General features: G+C 33.0%; 1 protein-coding gene and 1 non-coding gene across 3 annotated transcripts in view; both read right to left on the bottom strand.

The window, feature by feature from the left end:
- KHDRBS2 (KH RNA binding domain containing, signal transduction associated 2) overlaps positions 1-21922 on the bottom strand; it is a 518678-nt gene that overhangs the window by 72734 nt on the left and 424022 nt on the right. The window lies entirely within an intron of this gene.
- Positions 955-1028, bottom strand: TRNAV-AAC (transfer RNA valine (anticodon AAC)). Its single transcript has one exon. It is a non-coding gene; the product is annotated as a tRNA-Val (tRNA).

Genomic DNA, 21922 nt, shown 5'->3' on the forward strand with positions numbered 1-21922 from the left:
ATAAAGGAACAGCAACGGAGCCACAGGTAGGGGGTTCATACCACTATAGTCTCGATGGCAGCTGGTTGAGACACAAAAGCAAACATCCTCCAGTACCTCAACGAAGGATCTTCCTGCACCCTAGTCTCACAGGTGGCTGGGCGAGACACAGGAAGTAGGATCCACACAATCCTCAACCCACAATCTGCTTGCTAACAGCAATCCGCGGTCCGCTTCTCTGCCAACCCCACCTGCTAGCTGCAATCAACTTGCTAACTTAGCCACGGCAGTTATATCAGTGGCCAATGGCTGATATAATGGCAGTTACAGCTGATGGCCATGTACTACCCGAGCCAGCACCTTTCCACGTGAGGTCGAGAGCCTGGAAACTGCTCTCCTGGCTCTGTCTCCACAAACACATAACCACAAATTTAAAGTAATGTTTCTTATACTGCAACTAAGAAGGCCAGTGTAAGGTGTTACTTGGCTAAAATGGAAATGAGAACAGTGTTTTTCAACCCATAGAGTTAATACATGGAAAGTTTTCATTGTCATTTTTCCTTCAGAAATTTCCATTACAATTTTGATGTCAATACCAAATTTAAAATAGAATGTAGTATAACAACATCTGTTTGAGCTCAAGAGATATACAGGCACTTTATTTTTCATCTTATAAGTTAATATTTCATGGAATGTTGCAAAGATTACTTGTAGGTACTCTCTTCTCTGAATAGTTTCGAGAGGTATAGGTTTATGTTATCTTGTGTGTGAGATATGATTTTTATGCTCAAGGATGTGTAAAAATACAACACCAATAAGGATTAACTATAAAGTAGCATATATATGTATATATATATATATATAAATTTATGTATATTTAAATTTATTATTAATATTTAAATTTATATTTATATATTTATATGTATAAATTAAACATATACATATGTTTAATTTTAAGGAGGGCGCAGCTCACAGTGGCCCATGAGGGGATCGAACCAGCAACCTTGGTGTTGTTAGAACCACGCTCTAACCAATTGAGCTAACCAGCCACCCCTGTAAAGTAGTTTTTAAAGAAATGCTTTAGGAGTTAGGTAGCACAATAAATTACTTAATAAAATCTCTTGATATCTGCCTGGCCCCATCGTGAGATTTTGATTTAATTGAGTTCAGACTGGAGACTGAGTATTGGTAAATTTTTAAAGTTCCTCAGATGATAGTAAATAACAATCAGGTTTCGGAAAACTGCTTTGGAACCTTATTTGGCCTAGACTATGGAGGGAAGTTCCTTAAGAGGCTAAGCCAAAACCAGTCTACAAGAAACAAAGCCTGTAAGAAAATATAACTGTCATAAGAACGTAGGAATCTCTTGAAGTCATCAACTTGAGTGCATGCATAAATATCCGTAGATTCTTTTTTAAAAATTTACTTTAATAGTTAATAAATTGAATGTGAGGAGGGCACAATAAAGACTTGCTGGGCCAGTAGGAGGAGTTAGAGACTCTCAATGCTAAGATTTGGGAACTGTGCTCATCGATACTTTTAAGTTGCTTAAGCAACATCTTGTGGTTTATGTATTGCTCTCAGGAAGAATATTGGTAAAGATGACATATAATATGATTATAGTTTTTAACATATCAGCATCATTACTAACTAGCATATTACAGTGGCTCTGGCAGTTAAATTTTATGTAGTAAGCCGTTTTCTAAACCAGACATATAGTTCTGAGAAGTATAATAGATTTATGGATATATTAATTGAATTAGGAACTAATTTTCATTTATTAAATATTTCCAGACTATTTACTATATGTCAAGTACATTATGACTCTTGTATGTTTCAGAGTTGACATATGACTAGCCCTGGATACTATTCATTAGCAAATAACTCATATATGGAAATGCTAACCAGGAAATAAAGAACAATGCATTTTATTGAAATGTGAGACTCTAAAGAATAATAGTTATTAAATCATTTTCTTTCCTGTCACTCTTAGATCTTGCTATTTGAATTTTAACAGCTTTATTCAACTATAATGAAAACATAGTAAACTGCACAAACATTTTTCAAGTGTACAATTTGACATAGGTATGCACCAGTGTTCTGAAACAGGCATGCACCAGAGAAACCATCACCACAATCAAAACGATGAACTTATTCGTCATCTCCAGAAATGTCTTCATGCCATTTTGTAATTCCGCTCCCTCTCTTCTCTCACCCCAGCCTGGTCTCTCCACCAGGCAACCACTAGTCTGTATTTTGTTACTGTAAATTAGTTTGCATTTTCTAGAATTTCATATAAATGGAATCATAGAGTATAGGTACTCGTTTTCATTTACCTTCTTTCATTCTGCATAATTATTTTGAAATTTATCCGTGTTTCGGCTTTCATTGAAATTCATACTTTTTTGAGTAGCAGTCTATGGGATAAGTTTGTTTATTCATTAATCTACTCCATATGCACTTGAGAAGAACGTGAGTATTCTATCGTTGTTTGGCACAGTGTTCTATAAGTATCAATTAGGTTGAATTGATCCTTGCCAATTTTCTGTTTACCTGTTTGGTCAATTATTGAAGAAGTATCGACACTCTCAGTATAATTACTGATTTATCCATTTTTTTCATCGCAATTCAATGAGTTTTTGCTTACAGTATTTGAAGCTCTTTTATTAGAGGTTAAATATTTACGATTGTTATATTTTGTGATGTTATGTTATTGCTAATTGGCCCCTTTATATAATGAAGTTATCATGTTTATCCATATTAATATGCTTTGCTTTGAAAATTACTTTGACATTAATATAGCCACTGCAATTTTTAATAGCTTCTTTTGCGTATTATTTACAACCATAAGGTTCACATGTTTAAAGCATACAATTCATTAGTTTTTAGTTTATAATGAATCATGCAACTGTGACCATAATCTAATTTTTAGATTTTCATCATCTCCCCCCGAAAAAGCTTATGCCCATTAGCAGTCACTGTCCATTTACCCATCTCACTGAAAATCCCTTACTTACTCAAGGCAACAACTCATCTAATTTTTATCTCTATAAAATTGACTATTCTAAATATCTTAGTAGAACCACACATTATGTAGTCTTTTGTAACTGGCTTCTTTCACTTAGCATGTTTTTGAGTATCATACATGTTGTAGCATACATCAGCACTTCATTCCTTTTTATTGCCAAATAATATTGCATTGTATGGATATACTATATTTTGTTTAACCATTTATCAAGTGATGGATATTTAGGCTGTTTCTACTTCTTGGTTATTATGAGTAATTATGCTTCATTGGGTAATGAGGTACGTGTGTGTGTGTGTGTGTGTGTGTGTGTGTGTGTATGTATGTGCATGCATGTGTGTGAACATGTTTTCATTTCTCTTGGATATATTCCAAGGATTGGACTTGCAAGATAATATGGTAAGTCTATGTTTAGTATTTTATGTGTCAAACTGTTTTCCAATATTGATAAAGCATTTTAAATTCCCACCAATTACATATAAAAGTCCCAGTTTTTTTCACACACTCCCCATCAACTTTCTTTTGATTATTGGTAGAATGATATATTTTTGTATCTCTTTATATTTAAGCTATTTATATCTTTATATTTAAAGTATAATTTTTATAAGCTGAATAAAGTTGGGTATTATAAAATTATTTAAATGTGACAATCTCTGTCCTTTAATTGGGGGGGTATTTGGAACCATTTACATTTTGTGTGATTCAATAACCATGGTTAGGTTTAAAACCATCATTTTGCTTTTTGTTTTCAATTTGTCCCATTTGTTCTTTATTCTTCTTTTCTGACTTCTTTTGGATTAATTCACTATTTTTTTATCATTCAATTTTATTGCCTTTGTTATCTTATAAACTACAATTCTTTGTTTTGTTATTTTGGTGGTGGCTTTATAATTTGTAGTATAAGTCATAAGGTTATCACAATCTACTTTCATGTGATATTATTGTGCTCATTTATTAAGTTGCTCTACTGTCTTTTTGATGTACCATTTCTGATAAGAAATCTGCTAGTACCCTTACTTTTGTACCCCTGCATATTATGTGTCCTTTTGCTCTGGCTGTTTTGAAGACTCTCTTTACTGTTGATTTGATCAGTTTGATGATGATATGTACCTTAGGATATTTTTCTTTATGTTTCCTGTGCTTAGAATGCATTGCACTTGGATGTTTGGCCTTAAATAGTATTCATGAAAGCTGAGAAATTCCAGCTAAACTCTTTTCCAAATATTTTTCTGTCCCTCCTTTTTTCGGCTTCTTTATACTTGGCTTCTTGAAATTTTCCCACAGCTCACTGGTGCTCTCTTTATTTTTTTCCTCTCTGTGCTTCATTGTACATAGTTCACTAGTCTTCAAGTTCATTAATTTTCTCTTTAATGTCTTATCTGTATTAATCCCATCTGTTTTCTTTTTCATCTTACATACTGTAATTATTATATGTAGAAGTTTGATTTGTGTCTTTTTTATATCTTTGATATCTCTACATAATATTTGGAACAACTAGAATATAGTTATAACAGTTATTTGAGTGTCCTTGTTTACTAATTCTAACATCTGTGTTAATTTTGGCTAAGTTTTGATTGATTCTTCTCTTTATCATGTGTCATGCTTTTCTACTTCCTTGCATGCTTGGTATGTTTGATTGGATGCCATATGTTGTACATTTTTACCTTTCTAGGTATTTCATTGTTTTCAAATACAAATATTCTAGAGCTTTGTTTTGGAATACAGTTTAATTGTATGGAAACCAATTTTTCTTTCTAGTCGTGCTTCTAATATTTGTTAGGTGGGATCAGGGAAGTCCTCAGCTTAGGACTCATCCCATACTACCGTACTAAGTGAGATGTTTATATGTATTCTACTTAATATCCCATTAGTAATAAATGATGTTTTCCAGTATGAAAATTGGGAACAGGCACTATTCCTAGTCCTGTGTGAATGCTGGGCACAGTTACTGCTTCCTTCTGGGTGGTAATCATTTTCCCACATATTTATTCACAAATGAGTACATGTGCTAATCACTATCCTACAGATTCTAGAATTCACTCTCTGTGCACCTCTCTCCTATCCAGTACTCTTATAATCTGTAGCTGCCTTGAACTCCCTGGATTCTCACCTCTGTCTTCTCAATTAGAGGAGTTTTCTGAGCTCCCCTGAGTCACTCTTTAATATATTACAGTGTAGAAACTCTCTCAAAGCTGTCAGGTGGGGCATTTGCAGGGTTCGTCTCATTTGTTTTCCAACCCAGAGATCACTGTCCTTCACTGCCCGATATCCAGTGTCATGAAACTATTATCTCATCTATTTTGTGGGTATTTTTGTTTGTTTGTTTGCTTTGTTTTAGATGAAAGAGTAAATTCAGTTCATGTCTACTCCTCTTGGCCAGATGGACTTGCTCTCTGAACTTCCATTCTGCTTCTAAGTACAGATTGTATCTCTCTCCTCCACTAGATGATAGTTTTTGATAGATTCTTTGTGGGCTTTTAAATTAGTATATGACCCCATTGCCAGGACAGTGTTTTGTATGTATTAAGCATCTGATAAATATTTGCTGATTTTGAACAGTTCATCAAAGCTCTAAGTTGGGATTTGTTAAATGTACATTTTACATTCCTTAACTTAGAAACATTGAACAACTAATATCCCCCACCCCCTCACCACATTTTATAACATATCCAATATGACCCATGAGGGTTAATATCTTTTCCCGAATTTGTTAGACTCTAATATAAAATGCAGTCCTATTATATGACTTTAAGCAAATTACTTAATCAACCTGTGGTGGATGGTTTACATCAATCTATAAAACGGATACAATTATACTAGCTCTCAATAAATGATTGTTGGATGGCCAAAATGAAAGTTCAGTGTTTGTGTAACAGATAGTATTCCCTCAACAGCTATCTAAAATAGTAATGAAAACAATGATTTTGCTTATAGATAGTCTGATGTTCATATAACTCCAATCCTTTCAAAGAATTCATGGAAGAAGCATAAAAGAATAAGAGAATAGTCACTATTTCTTTGTTCAAAACAACAAATACAACATTCTTAACTAGACATCTGCTTGTATAAGCAGGTTAGCAATCCTGATAACCAGGATGGATACCAACTCCTGACTTACCTAGCACTGCTATACCCAAAGTACTTACACTCCCACATTGCTTTATGCATTTGTGTGACTCCATCCTTTACATAGTTCTTAAAGATACAAGAATTAAAACACTATGTCCATTCTTCTCACATAGTACTTTTCTAAATGCATCACGAAAATGTAGTTTTAATAGCAATTCAGAACCTTCTTGCATTTCATAATTTAAGATATTATCTTCAGAGTATCATGCTAAATGAAACAAGTCAGATGGGAAAGGACAAGAACACATGATTTCACTCGTATGTGGGATATAAAACAAAAAGCAGCAAACAAACAAAATCAATGGATAAAATGGAATTACTCTTAATTCTTTTTTTTCTCAGTTTTTTGGGTTTTTTTTTGAGTTAAGAATTGTGTTTGGTTTGCTAGATTTAGGAGTACCCCAAACGTCAGCCACTTTTTATGCATGTCAAGTTCACTAATCCACTTACTCCTAATGCGTAGCTGATTCCTTGAGATTTTGTAAGACACCAAACTATTTCAAAAAACGTATGAGCGCTTTCATTTCCCCTAGCAGCACATTTCAGCCTCAAGTTATGGTGAACAGGCAGCAGCCTGATACAACTGATGGGCATCAAAATGGTAGGATTTGGCTAATCAACAAAAATTAAATGAACACTAGTAGCCCAAAGGAGCCAGAATGTGTGCAAAGGATTGTTTTTTCAGCTTTAATTAACTTTTGTCTTTGCCTGGAACACTCTGTCTTTTAAGCCTGGCCAAACTTTTGTAAAGGTCTGAGCCTTTGGGCAAGCACTAAACGGTAGACTTGATTTACTGGAGAAGAATTCAGTTCATTTGTACTTGTTTACTTATTCACAAAATAGCTTGAAAAAATAACATGAACTTATTATTTTAAGTCCTAATGTTGAACTTTATCTAAAAAGAGATGAGCTATTTAAAATGCATGCTGTATTATTTTTAATTGGGAAATTTGATTATACACGTTCTGCCTAAACATTCTGAAGTGAGAGAATTTCAATAAATTTATAATTGTTTTTCTAAAAGCATTTGTATTATTCCCTTAGAGAAGGTTTGCAAACAAGTGTGGAAACAACAAAGAGCAAGGCCCCAAACTGTTTTTTATACCTGTAAGCCAATAGGGAGAGCTCTGGAGAGGAATTTTTAATAGAAAAGCCATTATCAATAGAACACAAAATCATGCATTTTAGGAATATTTTATGACAATCCTGGTTTTAAAGTCTTTGAAATGTAAATAAGGAATCATGGAAATTTATAGAAAACCAATAATTTGGCAGAGCACCTTCACATTAAACATAAAATCTAAATATGTTGGCAGATATATACAAATAGACTTACTAAGTGATACTTTGGGAAATAAGGTGGAAAAATGCTTGAGCAGTTTTGAAAATTTCATCAGTAACTGAGTGGCAAAGATTAATTTTTTTTGTATCAAATGTTTATTAATAATATTAAATATATTTTTAGTGGTGAAATTCAGGCAGAAAGTCAAGATTATGAGGCATTTGAAATGAAATTTGCAGCAACTCTTAGAATACTTTAACTATTTTTGGACTAGTTTCATATGCTATAGAGAATAAGTATTTCTGTTGTCTTTTAGGTAAGGCTTTTCAGAGAAACATTTTTATTTTTTATTTATTTTATTTTATTTTTATTAAAGTTTATTGGGTGGCAATTGTTAGTAAAGTTACATAGGTTTCAGGTGTACAATTCTGTATTACATCATCTATACATCCCATTGTGCATTCACCACCCAGAGTCAGTTCTCCTTCCATCACCATATATTTGACCCCGTGTACTTTCTTCTAGAGGCCCCTTCCTCCCTTACCCTCTGGTAACCACTAAACTATTGTCTATGTCTATGAGTTTTTGTTTCTTCATTTGTTTGCTTGTTCTTTTGTTGTTTTTGGTTTATATACCACATATCAGTGAAATCATATGGTTCTCTGCTTTTTCTGTCTGAATTATTTCGCTTAGCATTATAACTCAAGATCCATCTATGTTGTCACAAATGGCACTATTTCATCTTTTCTTATGGAAGAATAGTATTCCATTGTGCATATGTACCACAACTTCTTTATCCAATCATCTATCGAAGGACACTTTGGTTATTTCCATGTCTTGGCCACCGTAAATAAAGCTGCAATGAACACTGAAGCACATATGTCTTTATGGATAAATGTTCAGAGAAACTTTTTTGAGTTTTAAAATGTGGGGTCAGTGAAGAGATATAATGCCTGTATGATGCAAATAAGGATGTAGATTAGAGAAAGATATTGTCAGAGTTTGGCCTTCTTTGGCATTAATCAAGGCACTTGAGTTCGAATTTAACTGATACTTTTGACTATTACATATTTTAGAAAACATGTGCATGTCTGCTTAGCAATTCCTATAAACACCTATTTGATTTTGTGCCAGTGACACAGAATATTTGTTTATGTTTTCCATTATAAGAATAATATGCTTGTGATATCAGTGTATAAAATTATAATGGTTCATTTTAGTCTGGAAGATTTCATACACACTGACTATGTCCCTGGATATTTATAAAACAGAATTTCAGATCATTACATTAGGTATTTGGTACTATTTGTCTGAAGACTAACACCATAAATGTCAAATAAGAGTCACCTAGCACAGATTCTTTAAACCTGCTGATGGCAATTCTATGAAATAAATACATATATGCATTCAATGGAACTGTCACTACATATGCAAGTTACAAAAAGTTTGGGAGATTAGTGTGGTGCAGTAGAAAACTATGGAATTTGAAACCAGTTTGACTATGATTTGAATTTTGGCTTTAACACGTCTCCATTTTGTAAAATGTTGACAACAGTATATACATTGTATTGGTGGGGTTAATTAATCTGCACAACTGAACACATATGCCTTGGTGCCGTACAGTTACAAAAGACTGAATTTTTCCCACATTTGTTTTGTTCCATTAGGTTTTACAGAAGCGTTTTCTGGAATATCCTTTATTACTAACAAAAATATAAGTTCACTTATACCAAATAATGTAAATATACTATCACAAATATAGTTTAAGGGAAGAAAAAGAATCAAAACTCTTGGTTTTCTTCATTACGAATGAATAATTTGTAGATGCCATTAGAAAATAATTTAAACTAGCAAACGGATAATTTTTACTGGTTATGTTTCATACATCACAGTGACCAGCCTTGGATATATCTAGGACAAAATCCATAAGAATAAAAGAAATTGAGCAATTTGGGAAAATGCCCTAGAAACATGAAATCCTGCACAACCTCTCCATAACTATTTCTCAGGTTTAGCTACACAGAAACTCTTCATTTTTTCTCCCTAACTTTTTCTTTTTTTTTTTTATCCTGGGAAGAATCCTATATGGAATCATGTATGGAAGCAAAATGGGGAGGACTCTTACCGTGTTTCCCCGAAAATAAGACCTAGCCGGACCATCAGCTCTAATGACTCTTTTGGAGTAAAAATTAATATAAGACGTGATCTTATTTTAATATAATGTAAAATTGGGTCTTATTTTAATATAAGAGAAGACCGGGTCCTATGTTAATTTTTGCTTCAAAAGACGCACTAGAGCTGGTGGTCTGGCTAGGTCTTATTTTCGGGGAAACATGGTAACTGGTCTCATCATGGTGTCAGAGAGAAAGAAGCTCAAATCGATTGCCAATGGCCCTGAACAACAGTTGACATTTAAAGTCTCTTAACCGATAGCAATGGTGCTATAATACAGAGCAGAAGCTTCCACCAAATCTTATTTACCAGCCTCCCTTCTCAAAGTCCTCACATATTAAGCCAACCTGACCTTCTTTCCTGTTCCCAGACTCCTACAACACTCCAGCTGAGGCTGAAGTCAGGGACTGGAGGGGGAACTGGGTCTTCTGCCTCTTCTTCCTCAGCTTCTATAAATCTCTTTTCTTCACTCCACATTCTGCCTTCGGGATCTATTCTGTCTACTTTTCCACGAAGAGCTCCAAGTTCTTCTTTATACATATTAGCATAAACTCCTCCCAATTTTCCTTTTCACCTGTGACATCAGCCACAACCAAAGAAAGCCCAGGAGTTGAGCAGAAAAATCAGAGGGACCTCTTAGAAGTAGGGATAAAAATTGAGACTAGAAGCCCCACAAGAACAGGGATGTTTGTCTGTTTTGCTCACAAAGATGGGTGTATTCTCCCACCTGTGGCTCGTAGAAAAGGCTTGATACACGTTTGTTGGATAGATATATAATTGTATAAATAAATGAATATTTAAACATTAATATTTTGATTCTTAACACTCTTGTATCTCTAAATACTATATTTTAGAAGCAGTATATTCTTCTCAGATTTTGATGTGAAGAATTTGGACCAATGTCTGAACAGAGATAGAAGAGTTCCTGAAGAGTTTGTGCTGAGCGGCAGTAAACATTAATTTCTAACCAGATTCAAATATGAACTCAGTAGGAGCCCTTTCAGAGTTGAAAATGGAGCAAATTTCTAAAATTAAAAACAACAACAACAAACAAACATAGGGGAATCATTTTATACAATGAAGGTACATTAGTCATACAGTGTTGAGATCAAACCAATAATAATAGAGTCACAATTTTTTAAATGTATATGGGGGACCTCACTCACCACTTTTTAGACTAACATGGAAACCTTAAGTTATTTTATGGTTATCTTTCCAAAATAAGCTCAGATTGTGAATTGCTATGCAAAGTGGGTGAACAGGAACTATCTTTTGGTTCATGTTTATATATCATATTACAGATGTGCCTTGATTTATTTTTTTCTAAAAATGTCAAAAACTTATAGCCTATGTTAAATTAAAATTTTCAAAAAAATGATTAAATATAGATTAATAAAATAGAGCCATTAAAGGTAATTGTTTAAATTTCAAAAGTTATTTCTCAGTTGTCAAGAAAAAAAAATATAGAGAATTTAAAATGATGAGCTCATCAGTTTTAAAATTTGATTCAATTTACAAAGAAGTTAGAAGGAATCTACTTTCTTTTTCATACAAAGTATATCTGTATCATTGTCCTCTGAAAGTGAAGAATCATACTGCAGACCTTTGCTCATTTCTAGTCTTTCTTCAGGGTCTTTGATGCTTTTTATGTATAACAAAGATGCATTTGCATATAAAAGGCATGCTGTGTGTAACCGTCTTTACAGTTTGATGTTGCCTTTCGGGCTGATGCCAAGTGGAGGGCACCTAAAATATTTATGAGTAAAAAGTTATACTAGTTTTGACAAAATATAAATTTGCCGTTTTATTTTTAGAAGGGGACCTGAGTAAAGGAGAGAAAAAGTGCATTTTGCCATGCTATGTTATTAAACCACTGACAAACAGTCAGCAACACCAGAAGATGTTTCCAATACAGAAAAAGAGTAATAAAGTTAGTTTGCTTCTCATTTGCAAATAGACATTGAAGCACAGAATGCCAAGAAACCGTGGGAAAGCATTAAAAAAATTCTTTATAAATATTACTTACTCGTTTGGCAAAGAATGAAGTGGAATTATAAAGTGACACAACAATGAAAGCATCCAGAGAGATCCACGTGTAGAAGAGAATAGACATCCGTGTACCTAGATGTCTATGGTCTTTGGTGATAGAAACCTCAAAGAAATACCCCCTTTAATGTGGTAAAGAGCATAACAACATATGTTTGGTATCTTTCCAGGATTTCAGCACTCTTCTGTTAAGGGTATGGAATATAGGATCGTATAGTTAGAAAAAAAGATTTGTATCAGCTGCCATATTTTTTAATTAAAAAAACCCATTTACCAGAGTATGTCTTTGAGACCATGAGTAACTACTAATATATATTAATACCAGGTCCAAAAATCAGACTTTTGAGGATTTCTTTAACTCCATGGACTAATGAAGTATTTGACACTAAGGCAACTGGGTCAGGTTGGCACTGTTTATTATGTCCAGGACTGTGTGAGGTGCTTTCTCATCCTTAATTTCATGTGTAACAACCCATCTTAAATCAGTGAAGTTACAGCTGAGGAAATTTAGAGAGCTGGTGATAATTTACCTAAGACCACATTGCTGGTTAATTTGACAGTGAATTCAAGTACCATGTATCTCTCCAAACATAGGGCATAGCAAACATGATTACAGACGAGAATATTATAAAATAAAATCAGCTGTTAAAAATAAAAGAGAGAAAGACTGATTTGATGGATAGAAGGGTCATATTATAGCATAAAGGACAGTTTTCTAAAGTCATACACAACAATGATGACTCTTTGCCAGGACATAGTGCCACTATGCTACAGTTGAGTTGAGTTTCTGTGTCTTCTTTCATTCCTTCCTTCACTCCACTGGCAGTTCTAAATGACACTCCACCCTACAATATCAATAGGAATTACATTACATCTTTGATCTCTTTGTTCAGTCATTTTAAAGGACAACATATCAGAAAGAAGAGATTGACTATTGACTAGAGGCCAAACCCTTCTGCCTTGATTTCTGACCCTTAGCAATTTGGTTCCATCTACTTCTGTAACCTTATTTCCCACGACTTTGCTCACTAACAATCCACCACTCATTTCCTGTCTAACCTCTGTCAGTGTCAGACTCATTTCCACATTGATATTTCCTTTCCCCTTATTAAGCTCACTGCCCAGATGTGCTCCAGCTTCACACTGCTTGAAAGAGGAGAAAGGGGGCACTTAATTTACTTGGCAATTTGGGATTTTGGTAGACATTTTCTTAATCATAATCCCAGTTTCTAAACTAAATATCCTCCCATCATGCCATCTGTCAACACGAGTGGGACAAATTCCTCTAATTACACTAATTTAAATACATAAATTTAATATAGTATAAGAATTTTATTTTATTTTAGTTACACCATAAATATTTACATAATATTTCTTGAGTTCACTTCTTCACAACCCACTAATATCTGAAATTCCCCAACTCAAAACTCTCTTCCCGTGGTGACCATAAGGCATATATCCCTTGGAATTGCAATGGTGTAGGATAATATATTAGTAAAAGCTAGACATTTGTCTTAACAAATGTAACAATAACACAAGGATGAAGAATATGGGAACGGTTGAATTAAAAGTGCTGATTTTTAACACAAAAAGTCAAGAACCATATGACTTCACTCATATGTGCGATAAAACTGAAGGCAACAAATGAAGATAGACAAACCAATAAAGAAACAAAAACTCATAGACACAACAGTTTAGGGTTACCAGAGTGTAATGGGGGAGAGGAGAGTATTATGATAGAAGAGGGTAAAGGGGTCAAATATATGGTGATGGAAGGAGAACTGACTCTGGGTGGTGAACACATAATGCAATATGTAGATAACGTATTATAGAATTGTATGCTTCAAACCTGTATAGTTTTGTTGACCACTGTCACCCCAATAAATTTTAATAAAAAAATTAAAAAGTGCTGATGTTTTGATAGGTATGTGGTTCAAGAAAATTTTAATTAGCATTACAAGAAGAAAAATGGGGGTAACCTGTATTAGTGGCAAATAATATACTTCTCTTCAATGGATTAAATTGGGAAATAAATAAAGGCATAATTAGAACATTTAACCAGAAAATGTATAAAATGCTTTATTTTTAAACCACTCCATCAGAAAACAACCTCGTTAGAAAATATGGCAGTGCAAAATAAGTTAGAATTAAATTTATATTAATATTAATAACTAACATTCAACGGATATGATATTACAGGCACATTTTTTACATTAACTATTGTAGTTTGTTCTGTTTATAACCCCAAGAGGTAAGTACTGTCCATCTACATTTTACTCATCATAAAATTGAGGCACAAAGTCCAAAACAACATGGGTCGGATGTATCCAAGCTGGAAATTAAACCCACAACTGTCTGACTCTGAAGCTGATTGCATAGCATTCATACACAGAACTCGATTATAAGATACTACAAAAACAGAAGAAACTTACCAAATTGTAGTACTTTATTTTCTCTCCTGTTTTACTGTTCTGTATACTAACTCTCTATGCATGCTATAAAAACAGGCAACATATTAGAGGTGTTTTTGAATACATGATGGCATCTCAGCACATTTTTATCCATGAACTAGATAGAGAAGTTCGGTTAATCAATGACTTAAGAATAGTGGAATAATTACATTCAGTTAAACTTGGAACACTTTTTTTGTTTTTCAGAGAAAAATTGGAAAAAATTATATCACCTCTTGTATTTGACATGTAATTTGTTTTCAATATTTAGTTATTATAAATAATGCTATAATGAACATCTGTGCATATAAATCTCTAACCTCATCTCTCATTATCTCCTTAGGGCAGATTTCTAGAAATAAAACTAATTGCCAAAGAATCTCCATCTCTATTTAGTATAAAATTATGAGTGATTATATATGACTTGACCATGATCAGTTTCAATCTTATTATAATTTTTGAGATTAATTGTACAACAGATGCACTACAGACAATAAATAATTTACACATTTTAACTCTTATGGTTTTTCATTACAGATAAAAACCATGGATTTCCCTAGAAAGTGATTACTCCGTATTATTTATGTCCCTCATTACAGAAAAGTTAAAAGGTATCATATGAAGCACTGCATTCTTCCTCTTATTAAGTTTTCTGGTTTGTTTGTTTTTGGTAACTTTGTAAAATGGTCTGACCTATCATCAATCCAAAACGCCCTGGTATTTTTCACTGACATCAAAGTCCTAACTTGAATTCTGGCCCAATGCCAATTTGAGTAATTACACATTTCTCACTTTCCTTCAATCAGATTCACTTGGAAAAATTGTTATCTTCCTCCTTTGAAATGACAGTGTAATGTTACTTTTACTATAAAAGTGTGAGGTTTCAAAAACAGACTGAACTTAAGCAGTTACGGTTTACCATAATCTCAGTTCAGTTCAGGAAACCTGCTAAATAAGTCTGCTCCCTAAAAAGTTGCTTTATGTGTAGTTACTGGTGTGCACAATACATCCTAACAGAGCATTGTTAGAGAAACTGTAATCTATTATCTAAGCACTATATTTTAGTGAAATTTCATTAATACATTTGCAGGAAATAATCTTTTTTTACATGTGTCTCAAATTGATGTTGGCCAAAACATAGTTTTCTTATAGATATAGGCAAAATAGTGATCTCACAAGCTTTTAAAAAACAAAATCCTCTATTAGATATTGTTGGAAGAAGAAAACCTTACTGAGCCACTATCATGCTCTGAAATATTGGTTGATTTTGACTCTGGCGTATGTCACCTATGACCAAAGAAGGAAATATTGAGGAACACAAATTACTGAAAACTCCTACTACTTATAGCTGCTTGATGAGATTTTATGTGGTGATTATTTCTAGGCTTATTGTCATTTTGAACAAATTATTTGCTTAACATCATTGAATTTTAATGAGAGTGGGTGAATAGTGTTTTCCAGCTGTATCTCAAATATTGCTTTACTATATCATGCAAAATATCAGTGAGAGAACAATTTGTTAGTATACATTTCACATCTAATTGTTAGATGTTTATGTAGTTATCTCACATATTTCTGTATGACTGGTAAAAGTCTTGAATATTTTATGCAAATGTAATATTCCCTTGTTCTCAAAATAGATAGCACATATCTAATAAAGTACAACTCTGTTACAGACTAAATTCAGATTGGTTAATTTTACTTAAACTTAAAAGCCCCAACATTTTTTTTCTTAAACTAGCATGCTGATTCTAGGAGAATGATTTTCAATGAGAAGTTTTACTAAAACCAAATTAACTGGAATTTATTCAAAATATGCCATTGGTAAGAAGTGAAATGTTCACAGATTACATTTATAGAAATAATATATCATGAAAAATGTTACCTTAAATATTTTTTTTACACATTCAACCCAAGATACAATAAAAAAGATGAAAATAAATTAGAGAGGCAGTAAACTGAAGTTGTGAGTGAGATGTCTAAACAAAATTCTTGGGTTAGTATGTGTAGATATTAGCAATTTGCAAAGATAAATTGAGAAGGCAAATCTTGAGTATCTAAAATTGAAAATGTAGTAGGAAGTAAGCATGGGAACAGTGAGGAAGTAGATCAAGTTATTGGCCAATGTGCCATGAAGGTAAAAATCAAAGTTAAATAACAGGTTTACTATTAAATATAAAAAAAAAAAGATAAAGAAACACATTTAAAAACTGAAATTGCTAAGTACACTTTCATGGGAAAAAGGAAAATGTGGTGTTAGTAATTTAAAAGAACTATATGTGTAGATAGGTAACGTGTTTTAAAGATCTATTTATGATCTTTAGCCAAAACAAAACTCAAAAGATCAAAATAAATTAGAGGCCCTGTAAATTAAGTTTCTAACATTTTATTTTGACACACAAAGGCCAGGCTTTTGGGCTGCTCTTACAGGAATGGTGCCCCTACAGAACATTTGTTCCTGTCCAAAAGGTCCATGGAGATAGTGGTGCAAGCCAAATTTTCCTTGATATTTGGTCCTGTCAAGCACGTCCATGCTTAAAAGACATCCCTGGGTTTAAATAGTCCATAATGTTTATTTATACTTTTGGCTTACAGGATTAATACATAAAAAATACTATCATGTTGTGTTGGTTCAATTCATCAGCTGTATTGCCAATAATAACTCTTTTGCCTCGGTAGCATAGCTGGTGATGGCACATGATTAAGGACCTTTTGGTGTGTACCAAATGTCTGCATGGATATTTTGAATAGGACCGAATATCAAGGACATTCTGTGCTGGACCAAATGTCTCTGTGGATATTTTAGACAGGACCACATATCTATTAATCAATGGGGTTGAGTTTACCATAATTCCTTTAGTCTTAAATGTCTTATGACCAGGAGAAAAATTTTCAAGATATTTCTTTAGGGTTAGAGTTTCAGAGTTTAATTAGTTAATGGAGTACATTTCATTTGATGTACAATCACATCTACGTTAGTAGCCAGTGAAAACCTACCTAAGAACATTTATCTCACAAGTAAGCAGTAAATGCACCACTACGCATACTTCATTGTTGAGGAAACAAACTTATTTTTTTCTCATGCTAAAAATCCAGTGGCTTTTTTTAAGTTGGGGAAAAAAAAAAAAAAAACACCTGAAGTTCTGCCTAATGTTTAAGTTGACGCTTTTCTTTGGAAATCATACTGTCTTGATAAAACTCAAAGGGAGGCACTGGGTAGATAGCATAGGAATCACAGTGAATTTGAAAGGAATGGGACAAGGAAAACTGAAAATCTCACCAATGGAATAGGATTGAGAACCCAGAAATAAAACCACATAAATATGGACAGATAATTTTTGACAAAGAAGCAAAAAACATACAATGGAGAAAAGACAGCCTCTTCAATAATTGGTGCCGGCAGAATTGGAAAGTCACACACAAAAGAATGAAACTGGACTGCTACCTGTCACCATGTACCAAAATTAATTCAAAATGGATTAAAGACTTAAGCATAAGACCTGAAACAATAAACTGCATAGAAGAAAACATAGGTACTAAAATTATGGATCTTGGGTTCAAAGAGCATTTTATGAATTTGACTCCAAAGGCAAGGGAAGTAAAAGCTAAACTAAATGAATGGAACTATATCAAACTTAAAAGCTTCGGCACAGCAAAAGAAACCACCGAGAAAATAAACAGGCAACCAACTGAATGGGAAAAGATTTTTGCAAACATTGCCTCCAGTAAGGGGCTAATATCCAAAATATACAAGGAACTCATACAACTCAATAACAAAAAAACACACAACCCAATTGAAAAATAGGCAGACGACCTGAAGAGACATTTCTCCAAAGAGGACATACAAATAGCAAATAGACATATGAAAAAATGCTCAACATCACTAATCATCAGAGAAACGCTAAAAAAAAAAAAAAAAAAAAAAAAAAAGTATCACCTCACCCCAGTTAGAATGGCTATCATCAACAAGACAAATAGTAACAAGTGTTGGAGAGGCTGTGGAGAAAAAGGAACCCTCATATACAGTTTCTGGGAATGCAGATTAGTGCAGCCACTATGAAAGTCAGTGTGAAGGTTCCTCAAAAAATTACAAACAGAATTACCATATGACCCAGCAATCTGTCTCCTGGGTATCTACCAAAAAAAATCTGAAAATATTTATACATAAAGACAAGTGTTCTCCAAAGTTCATTGCAGCTTTATTTACGATGGCCAAGACATGGAAACAACGAAAATGTCCTTTGATAGATGAATGGATAAAGAAGTTGTGGTATATATACACAATGGAACACTATTCGACGGTAAGAAAAAATGAAACAGGACCATTTGTGACAACATGGATGGATCTTGAGACTATAATGTTAAGCGAAATAAGTCAGATAGAAAAAGCAGAGAACCATATGATTTCACCGATATATGGTATATAAACCAAAAACAACAAAAGAACAAGACAAACAAATGAGAAACAAAAACTCATAGACACAGACAATAGTTTAGTGGTTATCAGAGAGTAACGGAGGGTGAGGGGTGGTAGATGAGGGTAAAGGGGATAAAATATATGGTGATGGAAGGAGAACCGACTCTGGGTGGTGAACACACAATGTGATTTATAGATGATGTAATACAGAATTGTACACCTGAAATCTATGTAACTTTACTAACAATTGTCACCCCAATAAACTTTAATTAAAAAAAAAGAAAACTGAAGATCTCAAAGACACTTCATTTGAAACATACATAGATAAAAAAAAGCAGGAGATGGAGGCACATTTGTTTTCAAACTCTGAAGAGAGCAGTGCTAAAACAAAACAAAACAAAAATACAGCCAACAAAATAATAATCATTCACTCTTACAAGCCATTGTTAATTAGGAATTATAAGTTTCAATTATAATGTTAATTGAAATTCTTAGGAAATGAAACTTTAGAAAAAAGAAAGGTGAATAATCTATTATTCATGATGGTCTAGGTACTACTGAATTGATTCAAGCATATACCCCTTGTAAAATCAATGGCATTTTTATCCAGGACAAGACTATAGATTGTCCTGACCAAAATGAGTAATGCACTTTCCATATTAAGGGTGCTTTTTAAAAGATGTCTTTACTAGAAATAAAATAGAAATCCTTATAAATGTAAAATACTACCAGGATTTCTTCATTAGGTGTTCTTTTGCCTTTTCCTCTTCTTATTTTGCAGTATTTGCCCTTTAGTTTATCAAGATTTCTAATCCATTAGATTTGAAAGATGCTTAAGTGAATGCAATGTAAAGCAGCAATTGCTAAAGAAATTAATCAAAGCTCTCACAATACACCTTACTTGCAATTTTGTTTTTAAAACAAAAGCAGAGCCAGACAAGAACAGCCTGAACCAGCAAGAATAATTCCTTAACAGCAGTTCCATTTACAAATCTCTTCATCTGCAGTGTTCCACATAGGTCTCAAAATAACTGCAAATTAATCATTGGAATTTTCTCTTTTAGTCTGTTCTTTTCATGAGTTCATTCATTGATTTTTAAATTAAAGTACCTTGTCTTCTTGGGATAAACCTAATTTTTCCACGACGTATTTTCTTTTATTAAATTACCATTATCATTGCTAGATACAATTTACTAACATTTTGTTTAGCATTTTTTGGCATCTGTACTCATGGTGAGTGATTGTTTTTAGAAATTTACCTTTCATGCACTGCCGTTGTCAGGTTTTGGCGTCCAAGTCATATAGCTGCAAAAGATGATTTCTTGAATGATTTCTGAATTTCTATATTTGGAATAGTTTGTGTCAATGCTGGCATTTGTTCCTTCAATGTTTCATAGAAGACACCAGTGACGCATTAGGGTAGAGAATTTTCTCACCATCCTCTCTTGTTTCTTCCTTTGGCCTTTATGTTTTGTGTTTTGTTTTTTTCTTCTATCTTAAATCTTTTGAAATTTTTTTTTCTCATTCTATGTTTTGTTTTCTACTAGTTTGGAAATTAAATCCTCTCTTTCTGATCTTCATTTATCTAACTTATTAAAGTCTTTAATTGTTCTATAGTTAGCATATTTAATTGGTCAAAGTCTAAAGTCTAAAAGTAATATATCCGATGAACATCTTGAAAAGTAGGACATTTGGACACTTTGATTTCATTCACTCATCTATTGCCCTGATGCATATGGTACCTATTTATATAAAAAATTTGTATTTCTATTTAAGTTTTATATTTTTTTCAATCACAGAAAAAACATATAGTTCTAGAATGAAAAGGTTTTTTTTGGTACTTTGAAAGTATCATTCCTACCACCTTATTTCCATTGTTGCTGATGAAAGTAAGAATGGCAACTAATTAGAAAATATAATAAAATATAAAAATACTCTACCCAAATTGATCTTATCTAGGAGTAAGTATGAAATTTTTATAGATTATTCTGCATGGAAAATATCATGTTCCTGAATATCATAAAGATTTCAGCTCTCCCTAACTTAACTATCAATCTGATACAAGTTCAGTCAAAATTCTAAAGGGTTTTGTGAGTGTATGCACATCCTAAAATTCTCATGGAGGTATAAACAGCCAGTAACTTTGAAGATTAAGAAAAGTAGTGTGGGTTTTCTCTACTTAATTTCAAGGCTTGTTATAAAATTTTGGTGATTGATATCTTTGAATTTATTATAGGGATAAAAAGAAGAGAAAGATGAGAAACAGATCCATGCATATATAGGAACTTAGTATATGACAGTGTGGACATTATAAATCAGTGGGGAAACAATGGTCTATTTATAAATGTATTGGGACAGTAAGCTTAATACAGAAAAAAGTGGACGCTACCTCATAAGATTTACAAAATAGATTTCAGATAAAGATCTAAATCAAGTAATGAAATGTAAAAAACGGATGAATATAGGATAATTACATACGTATGTCATTGTGTAGGGGCAGGTTTTGTTAAATAAGACATGGCATCTGCAAATCATTAAGAAACACTATATTTATGAATGTATATAATATAGTAAAAATATAAAAATGTAAACAGGAATTCACCAAATTAGATAAACTAATGACCTCTAAATGGGAAGGTCAGGATGAAGAGACATGGAAAGGGAGCTTCAACAAAACTGTAATCTTGTTTCTTTAAAACAAATCAGTTAAATCAAACATTGCAATATGTTAATATTAGTTGGTGAATCTAGGGAGGTGTGTCATATTATCTTGCATACCTTTCAATATGTTATCAATATGTCATAATTTTAAAAAGTAGATTCAGAAATATAAACTTGCTTTGCAAATTGCACGAGCTGCCACAAACCAAAGAATTATTTTTTAATGGTTATATGCATACATGCCTTTGTTCCTAGTGCACTCACAGATTTTTCCAGATGTTACCTCATAAAGAGATGGTAATCATCAACACACGTAGCATTACCTATGAATTATGCCAGTGTTAATGTCATATATTATAATAAGAACAATTCTCCGGGCAATGGGCACTGGCAATTTACCTCAGTTATGATGATTTCAGTACTGATTCATAGGTCAAATTTGGCATTCTACCAAGACAATACCACACTTTTAGTATGTCTTTGGTTGAAGAAATGTCAAACATATAAAATGCTAAAATAAATTTACAAAACAAGAATAAACAAGGTTTAGAGAGTTTCAGTAGTACTGAAATCTTTTTATATTACATTAATAGCTCAATTTACTGAGCCCATATTATATGCTGAGTAGAATATCAAAAACTTTATACATTTTATCTCCTTTGATGATCACAGTAACCCTGGGAGGTACAATTATCACCCAATGCATTGATGAGGAAATTGAGGCTTAGTGATCCAGTAATATACCTGAGATCATAGAACAG

This window comes from Rhinolophus ferrumequinum, chromosome 3, assembly GCF_004115265.2.
Source record: "Rhinolophus ferrumequinum isolate MPI-CBG mRhiFer1 chromosome 3, mRhiFer1_v1.p, whole genome shotgun sequence".
Taxonomy (NCBI): Eukaryota; Metazoa; Chordata; class Mammalia; order Chiroptera; family Rhinolophidae; genus Rhinolophus; species Rhinolophus ferrumequinum.